This window comes from Taudactylus pleione, unplaced genomic scaffold, assembly GCF_031769625.1.
Source record: "Taudactylus pleione unplaced genomic scaffold, aTauple2 ptg001139l, whole genome shotgun sequence".
Lineage (NCBI taxonomy): Eukaryota > Metazoa > Chordata > Amphibia > Anura > Myobatrachidae > Taudactylus > Taudactylus pleione.
Genome location: NW_028285540.1, coordinates 1,174,475 through 1,196,612, shown reverse-complemented (window position 1 = coordinate 1,196,612; position 22,138 = coordinate 1,174,475). Strand labels below are relative to the sequence as shown.

The following is a 22,138-nucleotide window of genomic DNA, read 5'->3' as shown; positions in this document are numbered from 1 at the left end:
TGAGCGTCCTCTGCCGACTGTCCTCCACTGCCTATCATAAGCCTGCACTGAGCGTCCTCTGCCGACTGTCCTCCACTGCCTATCATAAGCCTGCACTGAGCGTCCTCTGCCGACTGTCCTCCACTGCCTATCATAAGCCTGCACTGAGCGTCCTCTGCCGACTGTCCTCCACTGCCTATCATAAGCCTGCACTGAGCGTCCTCTGCCGACTGTCCTCCAGTCAGACCCCTCACAGCTCTGCACCGCAGTACTTACAATCTGCCTCTCGGGGAGTGGAGCCTTTTAATTCTAGCGGTCAGGCAGATCCTTAATGTACCTGAGGAAAGTAGTCCCTGCAGCTCAGCTAGAGCTTCTAGAACAGCCTTCTGTGGCCTGGAAACAACTGGATAAGCGGCTCCAAATCCATGTCGTTTCCCTTCCGGCTATCCATTTCCATCATCCAGGAAGGAACATTGGGAAACACCACCTCCTGTAGAAAACGCTTCCTTTGCCAGGTGCTACGTTAATTTAGGACTCTTCTGCTAGTAATTTGGAACAACACTGCGATCCAATTTACACTGCAGCAGGAGCCCAATTTAGACCTACGCCTGTTATCGCTTCGGTTATCTATGCTGTAATTTGCTGGGCGGACCAGTTGATTACGGGCTTGGATACTTCCAGAGCAGAGTTACGATTACTAGCAGAACTCTCAGTGAGTCAGCAGTTTACATGCTCTGACTTCTCTTTAGAACACACAAATCGTTCGCCCTAAAGATTTCCATGGGGAAAAGCAAAACTGAGTTTTGTCTCAATATTTGCATGCCCCAGCTTAATGGGTTTTAAAATGACCAGGGTTTCCAGAGAGACAGATCAGTGCTCGTATGTCCATTTCTGCTATTTCTGCCCACAGAGTTCTCTGCTTACTCTCTTGGCAGGCGGATGCAGAATCCAAATGGGCTGTTGGGGGTCTACGGTTCACAGGTGATATGCTTTTTAGTCCAGAACTGGACAAATGAATATCCCAAGGCAAGTAAGTCTTCTCTCTCCCCTTTGAATGCTTCGCAGGAGGACTTACAGGTCCCTCATTTCATTCCTTTCGTGCCAAACCCTTTCGTTAAAGGGCCAGAGATACCCCCTCACACATTAGGGGTGGCAGAGGAAGAGGTCGCCCACATACAGTTACACGTCGACAGGATCAAAGACCAGTCGACCAACAGGTGGCTGACTGTCTCCCATCCCGCCTGGGATCTCCTGCGATGGGACCTTGCTTTCCGTGCGGTTCCGAATAGCTTTCGAGCTTTCCACTCCACAGCGGTTCTTTTCTACGAGTCTGCTGGTGTCCACGGACAAGGCCCTAAAGTCTTCAACCAATATCTTTAAGCTGTAGCATTTCACTATGGAGTCGCTTCAGTCTGTCATTGCAAGCTTGGAACCGGCAGAGTTCCTCATTTCTCTGTATATAAAGGATGCGCATCACCATGTCCCAAATTGGGAACCACATCAGGCTTTACGGCATTTTGCAAACTCACGATCGGCTTCGGGCTTGGCAGTTCGGGTTATCCTCGGCTCCCCGTATTTACACTAAGATTGTCTGTCATGACGACTAGTTAATCAAGGCTCCATCGGAATCACTTCTCTTGGACCATGACTTACTGACATCATCAATTTCTAGTTACCCAATCTGAGTCCGTCCGAAAGACTCCAGTTCTGGGGATGATCCTAGATACGACATTACAGAGGATTTTTCTTCCGGAAGACAAGGCCCAGAAAATCCAGTTGCTCTTTCAGCTAGCCCTAGGATCAAAGAGGGTGTCCTTGCTTCTTGGTCTTCGTCTCTTGGGGAAGATGTTAGCTGCTTTCAAGGCACTACAATATGGGCGATTCCACTTCCGAGTGTTCCAGCTGGCCCTGCTAACACAGGGGTCAGGGTCTCGCCTGCATCTATAACAACTGATCCATTTGGCCCCGGTAACCAGGGTGGTACTCCTTGGGTGGATATGACAGGCGCCAGCCTCCGAGGATGGGGAGCTGTTGTCCTCGACTATCACTTTCATTGGTGGTCCCTACAGAAAAGACAGTGGCCCATAAATGTTGGAACTCAGAGCAGTTTCCCATGCTCTGCTAGAAGCAGCGCAGTGTTTAAGGTCTCTTCCTGTAAAAGTTCTGTCAGACAACGCGACGGCCGTCGCTTACTTCTACCGCCGGACCGGCAATCGTAGTCGCATGGCAATGAAAGTAGTATCTCAGATTCTCTAGTGGGACGAGAGTCAGTCAAGAAATCTTGTCGGCAGTTTTCATCCTGGGAGTGGACAACTGGAAGGCAGATTACCTAGGTCGCCAGGATATCCATTCTGGGGAATGGAAGCTTCACCCACACACATTTTACGCACTGGGGTCGTCTTTAGGCGGACCTCAGGGCATCTCGATTAAACATCAGTGACCAAAATACGTGTCAAGAACTCTGGATCCGCAGGCAGAGGCTTTTGACGCCCTAACAATTCCATGGACCTACAACATGGTTTACCTGTTTATTGCGATTCCACTAATTCCTCGTCTACTAAAACGAATAAAACACGAGTCGGCCTTAGTCATTCTCGTAGCACCGGCCTGGCCTAGGAGGAGTTGGTTCTTCGGTCCTTCTTGGCAGTCGATCCGGGCCAATTCCTCTTCATCCGGACCTTCTGCAGCAGGGTCCTTTAGTCCACCCCAACTTAGCACAACTGCGTGTAACGTGGTGGCTCTTGAATTCGATATCTTAAGACGGACGGGCATCCCAGACTCGGGTATTCCCACCATGCTTCGCGCCAGGAAACTGGTTTCGGCTGTGCATTATCATTGCATAGGGTGTTACAGTTGGGGCCTTCCATTAGGGGTGTTTCGTTCTCCCGTTTTTACTTCTCTCCAAACGGGATTAGATTCTAGTCTTTGCCTAGGATCATTAGAAGTGCAAATTTCTGCTCTTTATATTTTCTTTCAATGCAGGTTGGGCCTCCTACTGGCGATGCAGTCATTCTTCAGGGGGTGTTGCGGGTGCAGCTACCTTTTGTACCACCTATGGCTCCCTGAGTCATGGTATTTTTATTTTCATTTTTTTGTTTCTTCAGTCTTCCATGTGTGAACCTTCCAAGAGGTTGATATTAAGTATTGTCTTGGAAGACGGTCCTCCTCCAGGCTTTAGCTATGGCTCGTAGGAGTTTGAATGGGGGGCTCTGTCTTATAGGCCTTGTGTTTCATGATGCTAGGGCGGAACTCAGGATGCAAGCTACTTTCCTACCTACGGTTGTGTCTGTTTCCCACATAAATCAGCCTATTGTGGTACCTTCTTTGGTAGGGGACTCCGGTGTTTCTTCTACCCTTGATGTGGTTAGAGCTCTTCGCCTCTGTTGCTTGGACGACGTCCTTACGCGAGTCTTAGTTGTCCTTTTTATAAGACTGTTCGGAAGGGTTGGCTAGCATCCAAACAGGATTGGCATGTTGGCTTAGACTGACAATCTGTCAAGCTCTTCTCAGCAATGATCGTCAGTCTCCTATGTCCGTGTCGGCTCATTCCACACGTTCTGTGGGTATGTCGTGGGAGGCATGTAGGGGTGCCTCAACTTTACTATTGTGCCGTGCGACAACTTGGTACTTGGTGCTCACTTTTGTGAAGTTTTATAGATTGATACATTTGCGGCTTCAGCATCATGTTTTGCCGCCTTGTACTGCAGGTTCCTCAGAGCGCTCCCGCCCGTGGGGAAAACTTTGGGACGTCCCCAGCGTAAGCACCTCCAGTGTCCCCTAGTGGATGAAAGAGAAAATGGGATTTTGGTACTTACTGGTAAATCCTTTTCTCTGATTCCACAGGGGACACTGGACGCCCACCTCAGCGCTCTTAGCCTGCCTGTTCCATTTGTTCCATATGTTGTATGGTTTTGTTGTTGTGTGATATTCTCTTCCTTTCACTCCGGTTGTTCTCCATCTCATCTCGGTCTTCATTTTCTAAACTGAGGGCTGGTGGGGCATAGAGGGGGAGGAGCTTCACACTTCTAAATTAATTAAAGTGCCAGCTCCAGCTATCCACGCCTCTATACCCCAGCGTAAGCACCTTCAGTGTCCCCTGTGGAATCAGAGAAAAGGATTTACCGGTAAGTACCAAAATCCCATTATTGGAGAGTTAATCTTACTGAATACTGTTAATGTCAGCTTATCTATTAAGCACAGAGGCAGCACAAATAGTAGCAAGTGATGGGCAGAGTTTTTGTAGGAACCAGAGTTCTGTGTAGAAAGTCCAGGTTATGCAGTCAGCAGGAATTTGTAGCAATGAGATGTTGAAATCACCTTTGTTGATGGTTTTTCTGCAAATATAGATTAGGTTTTATAAGTGCAGATTGGTTGTTTCCCTTCTGTTCCACTTCGGTAAAACGCTGGTCTAACGCCAGTATTAATCTTAAAATGCACTTCTGAATGGGGCACTTCCAGCCAGGCTATTCCAGCCTACTAATGACCCATATGTAGGAGACCTGGCATGTTACATTACTGATTGCTTACAAGCCCAGCACCCTCCCACTAATATGGCTAGCAATAAACTGAGTAAAACAAACACACAGCACATACCACTAGGCTAATAACAGGCTCAATGAGCTAACTAACAAAGAAACTAAAAACATCAAACTAATATACTATGCAGTGATATGCTAAATAACATTGCTTATCAGCAAAAGTCTGAGACTTGTAGTCCGTTACTTAAGTTCTCAGGCTGGCCAATATATATTCAGTATAGCAAAAGTCTGAGTCTTTTAGTCCGTTACCTGCAGATGGCAAGACAAAAAAAGGATGCGTCAATTCAGCAGCAGTAGATAGAATTGAGAACGCTGGTCTAACGCCAGTAATTAATCTTAAAATGCACTGTTGAATGGGGCACTTCTAGCCAGGCTATTCCAGCCTACTAAATAACAGTTATCACCCAAAACCACTAAAAGAAAACCTCCTGATTTTGTAATTCATCAGAGTTATGTAAAATTACTCTGCTGAAGTAACGATGGAGAGACAACTGATTGAGATGAAACATCGATTTTTTGTAAGAGGGTACCATCCGAAGGTTGTTTAGAAGTGCTTACTGTACATAAAGCCAGAACTATCTTTGAGAATAATAGAAAGAGAACAACTAAAGAAGATAAGAACTTTGTCTTTTTAACCACTTTTGACACTCGGAGCTTTGCTACCAGGGCAGCCATAAAAAAGAATTGGGATTTAGTAATGATGACCCTACAGTACCTTTGGCAAATCGCTTCCTAAAAAACCTATGATTGCATATCGGAGAGGACCAAATCTAAGAGACATGCTAATGTGTCCTAACATGTCATTGAAGGACGATAATGACTGCTGGCTATCCACTACAAAGACCGGGTGCCTCCGGTGCTTAAACTGCGCGACCTGTCGGTGTATGAATACAGGGAGCTGCTTTTCACAGCCACACAATGGTCATAAGATAAATATTAAGTACCGATTAACATGTACGTCCGATTATAGGCCATATTCAATTTGAAGCGAAAAGTTTGTTATCAGCGATAATTTATCGCCGTTAACGTAATTTTCACCATTTTCACTTTTCCCCATGTTCAATTTCAAAGACTTTTCGCACCTGCGAAAAGTCTTTGTAAAAAAACGGGGATAAGTTTTCACCTATGAATAGGTGGCGTAAAAAAGTGCAGAATTGTGGTTTTGGGGTGCAGACTTCTAAAAAGTACCCTGCAGCCTTTGAAATGTCCCCTAAAAGTAATGTGTGCCAAAAAAGACTTAAAAACTAGCGAAATAGACTCAGGGGGGGTCCCCAAGTATGCGGCAGGTGTTTCTAGAATGTGGGTGGATGCGGCAGGTGGATTTTTGAAGAATTTTAATAAAATCACTTTAGGGACGTAAAAATATGCTTGCACCCATTTTCATGTACCCCAAATTTGATGGGACAAGTTATTTTTTCCAAAATAATAAAGCTAAATGCTATTCTTCACCACTTCTTCAAAGACGCATTAATGCACCTGCCGCAGCTGTTTAAAATCCCCAATTACCTTTAGCAGGCCAATTCGGGGATACCCATAGTGATCCCCCATGTCAGACCATCTTTTGGGGGGTGACAGGCTGATTTCCCCAAAAGTGACAGGACTTTTCGATACTTACCTTTACGCCGGGTCCCTATGTGTTATATATTCTAATATGCCCCTGTTCAATGGTCTATGTGGGGAAAACAATTAGTCCGTTCCGTGAACGGATTGCTAACCATTGTTCATCTATTAGGTTGGCTCTGAAAACCGGCAACATCGATAAACCTGTAGCACGATATTTTGTGCAACATCAACACCAACTGGCATCTCTCAGGTGTATGATTATTGATGGGGTACCCTCACTACAACGGGGTGGTGATAGAGCAAAGGCACTTCTACACCGGGAGGCACAGTGGATGTTCAAATTAGACTCCGTATGGCCAAAGGGCCTAAATGAATTGATACACATGAATATCGAATATATTCCTTTAGGGGTGCACTCTGAAATTGAAATGTAATATATCCAACATCTTTTCATTTTTTTTATAGTACTTTTTTAGTTACATTTTAAGGTGATTTACTACAATCTGTGTCCAAATTGGTCAATATTATTTCTTTATGTGTGGAGAGTCTACATATGAAGATTATGTATTAATTGCTATATATATTATACTTATTGTGAATAGCGAATTCACTATCGCTGTTTGACGTGTTTGTATCCATCTGTTTATTTTCTCGTCTGGCTCTCCATCCCTGGCGGGGTTTCCTCTGGCTCAGTGTCTGAAATCTAGGTTCTCCTCCAGTGATGCCCCGATGGACTCGATGGTCTTCATAATCACTACAAACTATAGCTTTTTTATTACATTTGAATTTGATCAATTCTTGTCTGAGTCGCACTGTGACTGTAGTTTCTGTGACCAGTCTTTGTTAGTTTCTTGATCCATAACCGTCTTAGATGCTGTTACCAACGTGTCTATTTTGTCTCGGGTTAATTTTAATTCCCGTCCGGCCTCATCAATTACCAGCAACATGAGGTCCATGCTGCTTCTATTAATAATCCCTACCCATTTTCTACAAAATTCAGGGTTAAACCCTCCCGATAGTTGGTGCGTTTTTTGCGCGGAATCCCTGTGGAATCATTTGGTCCCGATAATCAGATAAGGCGATGCCGTACAATAGGTAGCCAGTCTCTCTTTTCCTCAATTTGATGAGACGTCTTCCGCGTCTTGTGTTATATCGGTAGCGGGCCAGTGTTTGGGCTTCTGTAAAGCTGTGTGATATGCCTTTAGCAAGAACAATTCCCCTGAATCCAGCAGGGTCTCCTTGTGTACTGTGAGGGTTAGGGGTGGTCTGTTCCATACTTATGCTCTAGTCCCAAGTGCTGAAGAACAGTTCTCAAAAGGTAATGTGATAGATAAGGATATGGTGCCTTGTCCTTAGCGAGGCCTCCAGGTCCCAATATTGTATATAGTCCAAGTATGAACCGGCTCTCGTTGTGTGCGTATATATAGTCAATGGCCGGGGGGCCTTCTGTGTAGAGTCCAATAGTACAGCAAAGAATCAGCGGCACTCCCGGACTTGTATGAATCAAGCAAGTGAAGTGTTATTGCCTATTTAGGCCGACGTTTCAGGGCCGCACAGGACCCTTTTATCACGGCTGGCACTACAACATATAGAGCAAATATAACAGATCAAAATGAAACAACTTCTTCCCTTTTAAGGAGAGTCCTTCCTATGTGCTGGAGCAGGCCAGGTCAGTCGGGGTAGGATCACGCCGTGAATGCGGCAATGTTGGCCCTGTCTGATGACATCACTCCAGAACATTTAGGTTGTCAAGGCAACATCTCAATAGTCGGGTATGCTATGTGGTCGAAGTGGGGGTGTGGAAGTATCAGGGGGGCTTTACTTAGGCAGGCCCAAATCCTGAGCCCCCTGATATTTACATACCCCCACTTCCTCCTACCCACAGCACACCTTCCCTCACAGTCACTGCACACCTTCCCTCACAGTCACAGCACACCTTCCCTCACAGTCACAGCACACCTTCCCTCACAGTCACAGCACACCTTCCCTCACAGTCACAGCACACCTTCCCTCACAGTCACAGCACACCTTCCCTCACAGTCACAGCACACCTTCCCTCACAGTCACAGCACACCTTCCCTCACAGTCACTGCACACCTTCCCTCACAGTCACTGAACACCTTCCCTCACAGTCACTGCACACCTTCCCTCAGTCACTGCACACCTTCCCTCAGTCACTGCACACCTTCCCTCACAGTCACTGCACACCTTCCCTCACAGTCACTGCACACCTTCCCTCACAGTCACTGCACACCTTCCCTCACAGTCACTGCACACCTTCCCTCACAGTCACTGCACACCTTCCCTCACAGTCACTGCACACCTTCCCTCACAGCTCATAGCATACTTCACACCACAGCACAATGCCCACCTCACCCTGCTCTGGCGCTCCCTTCCCTGGGCCCTTCCACAATCTTTGCCCTTGGTGGCACTGGCATTTTGAATTCCGTGCCACCCGTGAGCAAATGACAGCTCGCGGACCAGCAGCCAATCAGGGGCGGCCATGTGGCCGCTCCTGATTGGCTGCCGATCCACTAACCGTGATTGTCTCACAGGCAGAGCCAAATTTAAACATGCAGCGGCTTGGGGCCAGTATGCCTACGGCATGATTGGTTGCTGCTCCGTGAGCCATGCTGTGTGTGTGTATGTGTATATATATATATATCTATATATATATATATATCTATATATATATATCCCTTTTTGTTTGTCCAATAGCTTGGACTGGAGCGCTCACCCCCAGACAAGAGTATTGTAGCAAAGTGATTATATTGTTCCAAAGGGACAATGAATTGCCAAACTGTCAAGTTGATGTTTTGGTTCATGTTGAACCTTTATAAAGAGTGGCTTATCACATGCCAGTGCTCATATTGTAGACAATAAGTAACATCTGTGGATAGAAACCGGAAACACGATGTAAGGCCTCCCAGGCCCCATTCTTGGTCTATACAAACCGTATAGTGGAAAGTATTCCACAGAAGAACTTACTAGACGACATTAAGGTGTCTATTCATAAAGATAACGAATAATAAATTGTTACTTTCTTCTTCATGGTCCATAGGGTCCACAGGATCTACCTTGGGGTATGATGTTGGAACGATCCATTGCACCAAACCGCTTACAGCTTTGAAGCTCCCAGCATGCTCTGGTCCTCCTCCCTATAGACCCCGCCCTCAGCCACAGGCATGACGCAGCTGTTATGATGTGGGGCAGTCCCAGGCTTTTGTCTTTTATAATTTACCTTCGTTTTTGAACTGCTGAGTTGGTAACGATGCAGGTACTGTGACTCCTACCTCCGCCGACGCCGAAACACCAGACCGCTATTTGCCCTGAGGTTTTCGGCTGGCCTCAGCGTGGCTTAGCTAGCGGCATTTGCTGAGGTCCGGACTGCAGTCAGGCATGGAGATGACAGATAAGCGATTTCTAATGGGGAATCGTGTGTGGCAGTCCTGGCCTCCGGTGTAGGAGACTCATCGGCTGCGGGTGACGTGTCCTCACTAAGGCAGGCGAGTCCTTATCTTCTGTCACCGGGTAATGGGTAGTAGATGCACTAGAGCACACTAGTTAGCGTCTACTACTATGAAGCCAGCATACCCGTGCCGTCAAAATCGCAACTTAGGGGAGATGGGCGCTTCCCCGGCCGCTCCTCCCCAACCCAGACGCAACTTCCCCAACAGATTTCTGCATCTGGTTTGCTATATTTGACCACCTCATGGTGAGACGCTCGCAGTTAGCATTTGTGTGTGTACTGATGTAGCTGTTGGTCTCAGACCTTGGTCTGTCTCCCTGTATACCTCTCCTTTGGGCTGGTATATAGCACTTTATACCCTACCATTACCCCTGCGGGGCTGGTTAGTTGATTCAGAGTCCGTTTGCATTAGCAATTGTGCGTATTAATGCATTGTATGTGACTTTAATGCTACAGTTGCTGCTGTATATAGTGTATACTGCTAAGCTGTCAGTTAAATCTATCACTGTGTTTCTCCTCATCCCTCTGAAGATGTGGGGGATTTTCATTGATAGGGAGTCGCATTGCATTTATGCTGTACACCTTATACCAGGGGGAGAAGGATGAACCACCAGTACTAAGATCATGTATGTCCTGCTTGGCAGGCCTGTATGAGCAGGATGTTATACAGGATGGATTATGCAGTCACTGTTGTAAACGGCCACCTCTTCTATCGGAACATCTGCACCAGCACTAAAGCCACCTGAGTGTTCTCAGGTTGTGTTGCACTTAGTGGATAAAGTTTCAGAAGCGCAGGATCCTGCTGTGGTGCCTCATGCTATGGGGTGTTCTCAGCATGTGCATCCATCTATGTATATGCCCCCCTATGTATGTGCAGAGCCGTAACTATACTTTTTGGTGCCCTGTGCCAGAAAGAGCATTGGCGCCCCCCTCATTTTTCAAAGGGACATTATGCACCCAAAAAATGACCATGGCTTCATGGGGAAGGGCCAGGGAAGAGATAGGAGAGGCCAGGAGATGTTGGGGATGAAATCAGAGGAAACTACAAGCAAGGATGATAAACAGGAATCTGAAAGGCCCAAACAGCGCCCCCTGACCTGTGGTGCCCTGTGCGATGGCACCGGCCGCACTACCCTAGCTACGGCCCTGCGTATATGTATATGCCCCCCATGAATTCCTGTTGGGTTAATTCTACTGCTCACTGTAGTCAGATTATGCCGCCGTCTATAGCCTCTCAGCAGCTAGATAGACAGGTGGCGGTGAAGCAGGGGCATAAGAGGTTCTCATCAGTTGTTGCCTCATGAGGACTCGGACTCCTCTTCAGACTCTGCCTCTAAGTTCTGGGTCTTACTCAGTAGAAGACCATCAGTCCCATGTGGATGTTCCCTCTCTGATGAGAGCGGTTAGATCTGTCCTCAGTATAGAGGAAGAGGAGGCCACGCTGACAGCCAAAGCTCCGGTCTTTAGGCATCAGAAGGTGGCTAAGGATTATTTTCCACAGTCTGAGTAACTGACAAATCTTATGTCTGAGGCATGGAGTACTCCTGGGAAGCTACAAGGAATATAACCTCTCTGTACCCATTTGCACTTGGTGAGTGTAACAAATGGGAAGTTCCCCTAACGATAGATGCTCATGTTACTAGGTTGATTAGGAGCGCTACGTTACCTATTGCTGCAGGTAGAAAACTTGACAATTATTTGAAATCAATGTTTTCATTATCTGGAGCTATTACCAGACCAGCTATGGCTGTAGTCTGGGTAGCCAAAGCTATGGAAGAATGGACAACATCTCTGGAAGCTACTATGCCTGATGCTACCAGAGAACAGCAGTTTTTTCTTTGTCAGATGCGAGAAGCAGCTGTGTATATGGGGAAGCGGTCATTGATGCAGGTATTTTGGCTTCTAGGGTCTCGGCAACTTCTCTGTTGCAGCTCGAAGATCCCTTTGGCTAAAAACCTGGAAGGCAGATGCAAGGTCCAAAATGGCTCTCAAATTTTTGCCTTTTGCAGGGAAGGCATCTGTTTGGACCAGAGCTGGATGACATAATGACTCCTCTGGCAACACCAAAGTCAGCTGAAATGTCATCTACGACTACCCCTAAATTCAGTCGTTAGCTCGGTCCTTTCGTCCACAGGGTAGGGCAAAAGGACAGTCTTCCTCTAGACCATAGATTCCCAACCTCAGTCCTCAAGGCACACTAACAGTCCTGGTTTTAGTGATATCCATGATTGTGCACAGATGGTTAAATCAAAATAACTGAGGTACTAATTAAGTCACTTGTGCTCAAGTATGGCTATCCCTAAAACCTGGACTGTTAGTGTGCCTTGAGGACCATGGTTGGGAACCCCTGCTCTAGACAGTCATGCCTGCAAGACATGTCAGGCCAAGAAATCTTGGTCAAACAAACGCCCGGTTTCCAAGCCAGACGGTAAGTCTACTGACTGATGGGACGGGCCTCCCCCCCGGGGGGTCTCAGGGTTAGAGGCTGACTTTTAGAGTTCTCCCAGGCCTGGTATCGGACAACTACGGATGCTTGGGTTCGAGAACTAGTGTCTCATGGTTTACACCATCACTGAGGCATCCCCCTCAGCAGGTCATTGGTACAACCCTTCCTTCAGACCTGGTCAGGCCTTCGGCCTACTGGGAGTCTATTGGGGCCCTCCTGAAGTCAGGAGTCATAGTCCCCGTTCCTGTGATGCAATAGGGAAGGGGTTATGATTCAAATTTATTTTTGATTTAAAAAAACAAATGGGTCGCATCGCCCTATCCTGAATCTGAAGTGTCTCAACAGATTCATCCATGTGCCCAAATTCTGTATGGAAACCCTACGGTCAATTATGCTGGCGATGGAGCATTTCTGCATGTTCTGATTGCACGATCCCACCAGGGCTTTCTAAGATTGGCGGTAGATCAGCAAAATTACCAATTTCAGGCTCTACTTTTCGGTCTGGCCACAGCCCCTCGGGTATTTACCAAGATAATGGTAGTCATGGTGGCTCATCAGACAACAATGAGTCAGGATACTGCCTTATTTGGACGACCTTCTGATATTCGCACAGTCTCAGGAGATGGTACAATGTCATCTGCAAATGACCATTGTCTGTTTACAAGAGCATGGCTGGATAATCAATTGGAAAAAGTATTTTCTTTCTCCAACTCAGCAGATGGTGCCACTTGGAGGCGCTGCTTTATTCTTCTACCAGAAGACAAGATTGTGGCACTACAATCTCGTATGCGCAGTCTTCTCTGCAAGCAAAGAGTGTCAGTTCACTTGGCTATGCAGGTGCTGGGCTCCATGGTATCCACATTCGACATGGTGACTTATGCTCTGTTCCACTCCAGGTCCCTGCAGAATTGGATTCTGGCTCATTGGGATGGTCCGTATCATCGGATAAAGTCTCGGATGATCCACATCTCGTCAGCGGTTCGGCTCTCCCTCGCTTGGTGGCTGGAGATGACTCATTTAAACAAGGGTCATCCGTTATGGGTCCCGGATTGGGTACTCATCGTGGATGCGAGGATGGGGAGCAGTGACAGGCCATCGCACCTTTCAGGGAAGATGGACAGTTCAGGAAAGTCTTCTACCAATAAATATCTTGGAGCTTCGTGCAGTGCACAGAGCGCTCATACTGGCGCAGGCCCTCCTACAGGGCAGGCCTGTCCAGGTTCCGTCCGACAATGCGACAGCAGTGGCCTACATCAACCATCAGGGAGGCACACGAAGTCTGGCAGCCATGAAGGAAGTGGTGGAAATTCTGCTGTGGGCAGAATGCCATCTTCCGTAAATCTTAGCAATATTCATCCCAGGTGTTCTCAACTGGGAAGCGGACTTCCTAAGTTGCCAGGACATACACACCAAAGAATGGGGTCTTCATCCAGATGTCTTTCAACTCCTGGTGGCCAAGTGGGGATTACCAGACGTAGACCTCTTGGCATCACGTCACAATCACAAAGTCCCCAGGTATGGGTCCAGAACTTGCAGGCCAAAGGTTTTTCGGCCTCTGTGATTCAGACGATGCTGAAGGCAAGGAAGCCTGCCTCTATCACAGAATTTGACATTCATTCATTCTTTGGTGTTCTCACAGAAAATATGACCCTAAGATATAAGAATACTGGCTTTTCGTCAGGCTGCATTAGACTTAGTTCTTCGTCTGGCTACCTTGAGAGTTCAGGTTTCTGCATTGTCAGTCTTGTTCTAATACAGAATTTTCCCTCTACCAGATGTTAGAACATTCCTGCAGGGGTTTCTCCGGCTGCAACCTCCATTTGTCCCTCAGGTGGCACCGTGGGATTTGACTTTGGTTCTCAGGGCATTGCAGACGGCTCCTTTTGAACCCTTGGATACGGTGGATTTAAGATTGTTGACAGCGAAGACACTTTCTTCCCAATATCGCCTCGGCTTGTAGAGTTTCTGACTTGGCAGCGCTGTCATGTCGCTCTCCTTCATATTTGATTTTTTTTTCCATCAAAATAGAGCTGTCCTCCGTACTAAGGGCCTGATTCAAACCCGTTCACTATATGCGTGCGCTCACAAGCGGACCGATGTTCTGTGTATGCGTATGAGCACGCTTCGTTCTGCGCTTGCGCAAACTACTCACTGCGATCGCATACCGCTCACCTTGCAAAGACAGCCCAGTGTAATGAGTGACAGGAGAGGCCGTTTGTGGGTGGTAACAGGGGCAGGACACTAATAATGGGGGTTGGAGATGCGAACACCGGCTTACCAGAGTGTTTCAACGCCATTTTAGAGGCGTGCATAATTAACAGGCAGCGTCATAGTACACGTCACTTGCCTTTTTTTACACTGATTTCCTCGCAATGCTTGCGGTAGGGTAAAGCAACCGCAAGCACTGCATTCTCATCCGATGGTGCTCGATTTACCAATGTTTTAATACACTTTCTGGAGATGACGTGTTGCTGGTGGACTGCTCTGCCTCTGCGATTGGGCGTACGCATACATAAAGTGGCTGCTCACTAAGACATGGTGGGCATGCTTATGCTTTGGCGAGCGATCGCTTCCCGTGGCGTCACTTTGACAAATTTGCATACGCATCCAGCCAGTGTACGCAGATAGTGAACAGGTCTGAATCAGGCCCTAAGGCGGGTTACCTTCCAAAGGTGGTTTCCTGTTTCCTTATACATGAGGAGATTGTAGTCCCAGCCTTTCAGTCTTCAGACATGTGTACAGGTGAAGCTTTCTTGAATGTGGCTGGAGCCCTTTCATATTTATGTGGATGGTACTAATTCCATCAGGAAATCAGATTCGCTCTTTGTGTGTTATGGATTTCACAAATGAGGCTGGCCAGCAAACAAACAGACTTTGGCTCGCTGGCTGCGTATGACTATTTCTCAGGTCTATACACAGGCTGGTCTCTCTGTTCCAAACAAGGTAACAACACATTCTACTCGGTCTGTGGGACCATCGTGGGTGGTTAGACATGGCGCATCGGCTGAACAGCTGTGCAAGGCAGCCACTTAGTCTTCCAGGAGCATCCCCACCCTTAAGGGAACTGTTTTAGGATCTCCCTAAGGTAGATTTTGTGTACCCTATGGACCCTGAAGAAGAAAATAAGGGTTATGGTATAACATACCTCAGTTAACTTTTTTTCTTTTGTCGAGGTCCATAGGGTCCACAGGGCACCCACCCTGATGCACGTGGCCTCAGTTGGGATCTGTTCTTTTGCATTTTCGTGTCACTGATGTCCTGTTCGTATGTTGAGTGTTTCTTGTGTGGGATGTAATTCCTTCTCCACCTTCCGTCTTTTTGCCGTTAGACTTATTTACAAACTGAATGCCTGTGACTGTGGGTGGGGTATATAGGGAGGAGGACCAGTGCATGCTGGGAGCTTCAAAGCTGTAAGCGTTTTGTGCAATTCTGTTGGTCACAGGATACAGATGCAGTCGAATAGGCAAAGGTGTTTATTGCTCATGGTCTTTAAAAAGACCCTTCCCTCAGCTTTAAGGGATACAGCATACAGAAATCTTAACAGCAGTCTTGATCTTCAAAAGATATACAAGGATGTACACATACCGGGCTCACATGCCCTTCTTTTATGCCACTCCAATACACATTATCACAGGGGCTAAGTCCACTCTGTGGTTTCCAACCAATCACCTTAAGTGCATGACCTGTGCTGGGCACATGCACGTTTAACATTGTCCCATATTGACAGTGGGGAGTGGTCACTGCCCTGTGCCCGAGCCCACCTGGTATTTTAGTCACCACTCAGGAGTCAGCTTGTCTAGGCAATCTGCTAAGGGACCAAGCCTGGTACCTCTGCCTGAATCTGAGCTCTAGAGTTGGGCAAGCAGGGTCCCCGGGCAGGGTTTCCTGGCCACGGAAGGGATGCTTTTTGGAGGTCCCTAAACATAATTAGCTGGCTCCACTAGCTTCCTATGCACCCCCTCATACCACTTCCAGGCATGAGGCTGCATAGGAGGGCAATTTATATCTCTGGAAGGGGCTGGGGGATCCAGCAGCCCTCTGAGGACTCATGATCCCATGGTACTTCCAGGGAAACAAAGGTAAGAGCTTTTTACTTTAAATTATACACTTAGAATACATACAAGCACAGTATTAATACATTTAAACCATTTCCAATACAACATGTTAAATATATACATTGAGCCTGTGCCCTGCAACCCGGCTGTTACATACTGCAGCCCAGGACCATACTTACCGACATTTCACTCCTCCTTCTGGGAGGGAGCTGTCGGGCATTCTCGGCAGGGGGCAGGTCGTGGCAAAAAGGGGGCATGGCCAAACAATGACGTGAATTTGGGGGCGGATCATGTGGGCGTGACATCACGATTGCGTCATCGTGGCTCCGCCCCCTCTTCACAATGCCATTATTAAAGGCATTGTGAGGCAGCGGGCGGGGCCGTGATGATGCAATTCAGTGCGAATCACGTCACTGACCCCTCCGCTGCCGGGATTTAATCTGAAAAGTTCGGGGGGGGCAGGCGTGTCGCTGGAGCCCGGGAGGCTTGCCTACCTTTCCGGGGGGCCGGGAGCGGCACCCGATTTTCGGGAGGCTCCCGGCTGAATTGGGAGGGTAAGCAAGTATGCCCAGGACCTGCTCTCCTGGCTCAGTGCTGCACATACCACTTTACATACATTTATGCCAGTGCGCTTTAATCTGGGCTTTACTAAACCAGCCCCGCCACGCTGGGACACTGGGAGCCGAGATACCCGCCCCCAGCATAGGGCTCTCAGCTCTGCAGCCTGGGACCGTGCCCTGGCTGCAGCAGCTGTTCCTTACCCTCCCCCTGTAGTATCGGGAGGTTAACTTGTACCATACAGGGAGCCGGCCTCTCCGGTCTTCCTGTGTGCGGCTCTCAGTCCTGCTGCGCTGGGAACACTTATCCCGTCAGCAGCGCTTTCCTGCCGCCCTCCACGCTGCATCTCTCTCTCTCTCTCTCTATATATATATATATATATGTATATATATATGTATAATGTGTGTTCCCACTGTCTGTTTTGTTAATCGTGAAATACACCCTGCCTGTTTTGTAATTGATGATTTGCGCCTCGCCTTTTCCACAACCAACATACACTGTGGGACATATCAAAAAGGGAAGATGTATCAAAGGGCCAGGCGCTGCTACTGAACCCAGCCCCTAGGAGGCACACACAACAGAGGGTGGAACCCAGGGCTTGCACTACATGCCTCCAGCAGCCCTATCCACACAAGCTGGAGAGGAACACCCAGACGTACAGCTTCCAGTGTGACTGCGACTCACCAGAGTTGGGACAGCACATGATTTTTCCTGAAGGATATGGAGCAGGCTGAATGCTATGGGCCAGTATCCTGCCGGTCAGGCATTAGTAGATGCTACACACACAAGCTGCTGGTCATTTTGAATTTGTTAGTGAGAGGCTTAAGCAGAGGCGAGGGCGGTCCAGCAGGTAGACACAGGAGGGTGGTAGTAGCCACAGCTGGATAACACCTCACCATGAAGAGGCCCCTATTTCCACAGTGACCTTAGCAGAGTCTAAGATTTTTTTTTTTTTTAAATCTGTCCACCATATTCAACAGCCTTAAATTGTCCTGATGTTCACGTCTCGGCTAAAGCTGGGCACACACCTGGCAGACGGGTCGACCTATTTAATGATTGGTGAGTGCATACAACCTTACCTACCGTTCAGGCTGATTGTGTCTGCACTGATATCACAACTGGTTGGGCATTTAAATTTGCCCACCCAGTTGATATGTCAGGCACTGGCGGACATATGCGAAAGTTGCCAGCCAGCCCCTGGTGACAGGGACTGCCAATTGTGGCTGAACCAATTGGTTTGTTTGGGCCCCCACAAAACAAGCTACCAATGGGCAGCTGACATTGCTGGCAATGATCTCTCCATGCACAAACTGGCTTTACAGAGGCAAGATGTCACCATCATCATCCGATTCCTCACCCTCATCAGTGTGTACAACATCTACACACAATATTAATTAGTCCCTGCTGGAATCCACCATTACAGGTGCCTCTTTATTTTTTTTACGTAATTGGCGGTAAAGGTCTTCCTCAGGGAATTGTAGTTGATTTTGATGAACATCATATTTTCCACATTTTGAGGAAGTAGCCTCCTACGCCGATCTCTGACAAGGTTCCCAGCTGTGCTGAAAGTACACACTGGAGGGTGAACAGCTCAAGTAGAGCAAATCCAGTTTCTGCAAAAGCCTCCAAATTGCCTTTTTCTCCTGCCAATAGTCAAACAGACTGTCTGACATGCCTATTTGACATGCCTATTTGGATGCTATCATAAAAATAGTCCTCATATCAAATAGATTCACGGTAAAAGTCTTATGAATTGTAGGCAATTCTTTTAGACTTGACCAGATATCAAAACTTGGTTGTGTTGACTCATCTGCATCACCAGTGGGTCCTCAGATCTGTGTCCGTTGGAAGAAAGACACGACATATGACTTAAACCTATGATCAAGCATGGTCGCCAAAATGTATTGATCCGATTGCAAGATCCTGACAACCCTTGGACTTGTCGACGCAAATAAAGGACTTGATCTACAAGTCCGATGTACTTAGTTGAATCGCTTCATTTCAGCTCCTCCTTCAGTTTCTCAAGCTGCTTCCAACAGTCTAATTAGGGGAATTACCTGACTGAAGCTGGCAGTGTCTGAACTCACTTCACAGGTGACTACTTCGAAGTGTTTCAGCACCTTGAACAACGCAAAGTGTAAGGTGCATTCCCCCTCCTCTTCCTATGTCATAGTTCATTGTGTAGTTTGGATGGCTTTTTACTGTTCCTCCATCCGCTGAAGCATATAAAGAGTAGAGTTCTACCTTGTTACTACCTCTTGCTTCAGCTGGTGGCAGGGCAAATTCAACATTTCTTTCAGGTGCTGCAATCTTCTACATGCACCTGCTGATTGGTGAAAATGTCCAGAAATTTTTCGGGCCACAGACAGCATCTCCTGCATGGCCCTGTCATTTAAAAAAAAAAAATGTTGCACCACCAAATTATTTTGTGAGCAAAACATGGGACGTGTTGGAATTCACCCAGCTTTAATACTCTCTCAATATTGGTGGCATTGTCAGAAATCCCAAATCCTGAGGAGTCCAAGCGGGGTAAGCCATTTTGCAATGACTTCCCTGAGTTTTTCTAAGAGGTTGTTAGTGGTATGCCTCTTAGTGAAACCAGTGATACACAGAGTAGCTGCCTCTGAATGAGCTGCTGCTGTTGGTGCTGCTGAGGGCAATACGACCACCCAGTGGGCTGATAGTCATGTAATCTTTAGTTTGCCTTGTTCCACTTGTCCACATATTTGTGGTTAATTGGACAGTGGGTACAACAGCATTTTGAAGACGTTTTTTTTTTTAACGTTCCAGTACAGGTTGGGAATTGCTTTTCTAGTGAAGTTGAATCTATATGGGATTTGGTAGCGGGGGCACAGGACCTCAATTAACTGCCTTAAACCTACTGCATTATTGGCGGATATTGGACGTACATCTAATACCAGCATAGATGTTATGGCGTCAGTGATCCGTTGTGGAACTGGGTGACTGCAGCCATGCTTGCTCCCCCTTGTAAATGATTGTTTAACAGTCAATTGTTTTTTTTGTTTTTTTTTTATAAATTCTTTATTTTCAAAGAAAAACATTTTGTTATAGCAAATAACAGTGGTACATAATCTGTATATTTTTCTATTTTCCAACAATAGTGTATATAAGACTGCAGATAGAAATCAGGAACAACAAAACATACACAGAATATCCGCAAGGAAAAATTTGATATCCAAATAATTAAATATTACGCAGATAATTATGTAGACAAAAATCACACAATTTCTCAATTAAAACAAAAATACAACAAATTACACCATAAAAATAGAAAGATGGGAAAAAAGGAAGAGAAAAAAGAGAAGGAGAAAGAAGCAGGGGGGGAGAATGGAGGAGGAGGGGGGGGGAGGAGGGGGGGGGGACAGACACTGAGCGTACAAATTCAGAGACAGCATCAGTAACCTAAATAGATAAACTAGGGTCGTAGAATGAGGCTGCATAAGAAGCAGATGATTTTAATTCATTCCAGTTAAGCCAAAGTCATAAACGCAGAATGTTTTTCAGGGTCCGAATAAAGATTATCATTCATGGGCATATAGAAGTCAAGACGTTACCACCATTCCCACACTGAGGGGGGAACCTGAGAGCGCCAGCGGACCGGAAGCACCGCCCTTGCAGCGTTGTTGTCTAAGAAGTGATTTTTTTATATGTAGAAACAGAGATAGACGTATGAGATAGCAACCAGAAATCTGCACCAGATGGTACAGTAAAGCCTAAAATCTCCGATGCCAAGAGTATTATCTTACACCAAAAGGGAGAAATGAATGTACAATCCCACCAAATATGTATCATTGTCCCTGTTTTCTGTAAGACATCTCCAGCAGAGAGGGGACACTGAGGGAAAGCACCTATGGAGGATGACACGACAGCGATACCATCTTGTCAGCACTTTGTATTGTGTTTCCTGACCCTCCAGACTATTGGAGCATGCTTTGGAGATTTGAAAAACTTTATCCCAATTCATTTGAACACCGTTATGTGTAAAATCCTTGTTGCAGGCCTCAACAAAAATAGGGTCAGATGTAAACATGTTGTGTAGCAAAATCTTATAAATACCTGAGATTGTGTGGGTGGAAAACTATTCCGAACACATATATTCAAAGGGCGTCATGTCTCTAGAAAATACAGAAGGACCCCCAAAGGATGAAGCAAAATATCGGACCTGAATGTTTGCCCAAGGACAATCTTCTGTAAGGAGGTATTAGCACATAGGTTCGGGAATGACATAAATCGACCATCAGCCATCAGGTGACTCATTCAAACAATCCCAGTCACCGACCAATTAGAGATAAACCTTCCTGAAGTCCCAGGAGGGTAAAGGGGATTGTAGAGGATAGGGGTAAGGGGAGATATCGCAGAAGATATCCCAGGTTTAGTACGCAGTCGTTTCCATGTTTCCAAAGTAGGGCTTACTGTTAGGTGTGAGGAGCGAGCAATTTTAAAACACCACGGAAGTGTGCTCAAATGGAGCTTGGATGATTCTGCCTCTAGATCAACCCACTGCTTACCCAGAGTACCTCAGGTCCAATCCAGAACTCTACTGAGCACTATGGCCTGATAATAAGTGGATATAATTGGCAATTGCTGCCCCCCCCTGGCATCTCTGTCTAAATAACACCATGTTTAAATCTTGGTTTCCTGCCCCTCCCAAATGAAGTTTTGTATAAGAATATGTGTTTTGAACAAAAAACCTGGGGGGAGACCTATCAGAGTTGCCTGCAATAGATACAAAAGATGCTTTAGGATATTCATTTTACCAATATTTAGATGACCCAACCATGAAAACTTTTTCAGGAGCCAATTAGTTACGGATGGAACTGAGCAAAAGGTGTATGATTAAGAGTAAACAGATCCCGTAAACGTCTAGGTATAAGTATGCCCAAATATTTAAGATGGGAAGTCTGGAATTTAAAGGGGATAGAAGCACCAAGTGCAGATGCAGTCTCAGCTGAAGTGGTGACATTTAAAGCAACACATTTACTATAATTCATTCAAGATATTGCCGATCTGCAAAGAGGGCAAGGCGATAGTCCTGCGAACCCACCGTAAGACCTGTGATGTTTGGATTGGCCCTAATTGCTCTCGTCAGGGCCTTCATACATAGCACAAAAACCAGTGGGGAGAGAGTGCTGGTCTGGCGAGTACCATTGGCTATATGAACTGGATCCGATAAAGTCCCATTTATACGTATCTGGGCAGAAGGGGCTCTATATAGGGCCAAAATTTTTGATAGAAATTTAGCGCCCCAGCCCCAACCGCCTCAGTACTGCCGTTATGAAACTCCAATCCACCTAATCAAAAGCTTTATCAGCATCAGTGGAGAGGAGTATCATGGGGACATCTTAGGAAACCGCGTGGTGTATCAAATCAATGACTTTGGTGGTATTGTCCTTAGCCTCTCTACCTGGCACAAAGCCCACTTGGTCAGAGTGAATGACAGTCGGGAGAAATGATTTGAGTCGATTGGCTATAAGTTTGGCATATAGCTTGACATCCACATTCAGCACAG

General features: G+C 46.6%; 1 protein-coding gene and 1 non-coding gene across 2 annotated transcripts in view; both read left to right on the top strand.

The window, feature by feature from the left end:
- CLEC20A (C-type lectin domain containing 20A) overlaps positions 1-22,138 on the top strand; it is a 117,119-nt gene that overhangs the window by 44,291 nt on the left and 50,690 nt on the right. The gene's annotated exons all lie outside the window — the stretch shown is intronic.
- On the top strand, positions 709-819 carry LOC148453496 (U5 spliceosomal RNA). Its single transcript, XR_015874937.1, has one exon. It is a non-coding gene; the product is annotated as a U5 spliceosomal RNA (small nuclear RNA).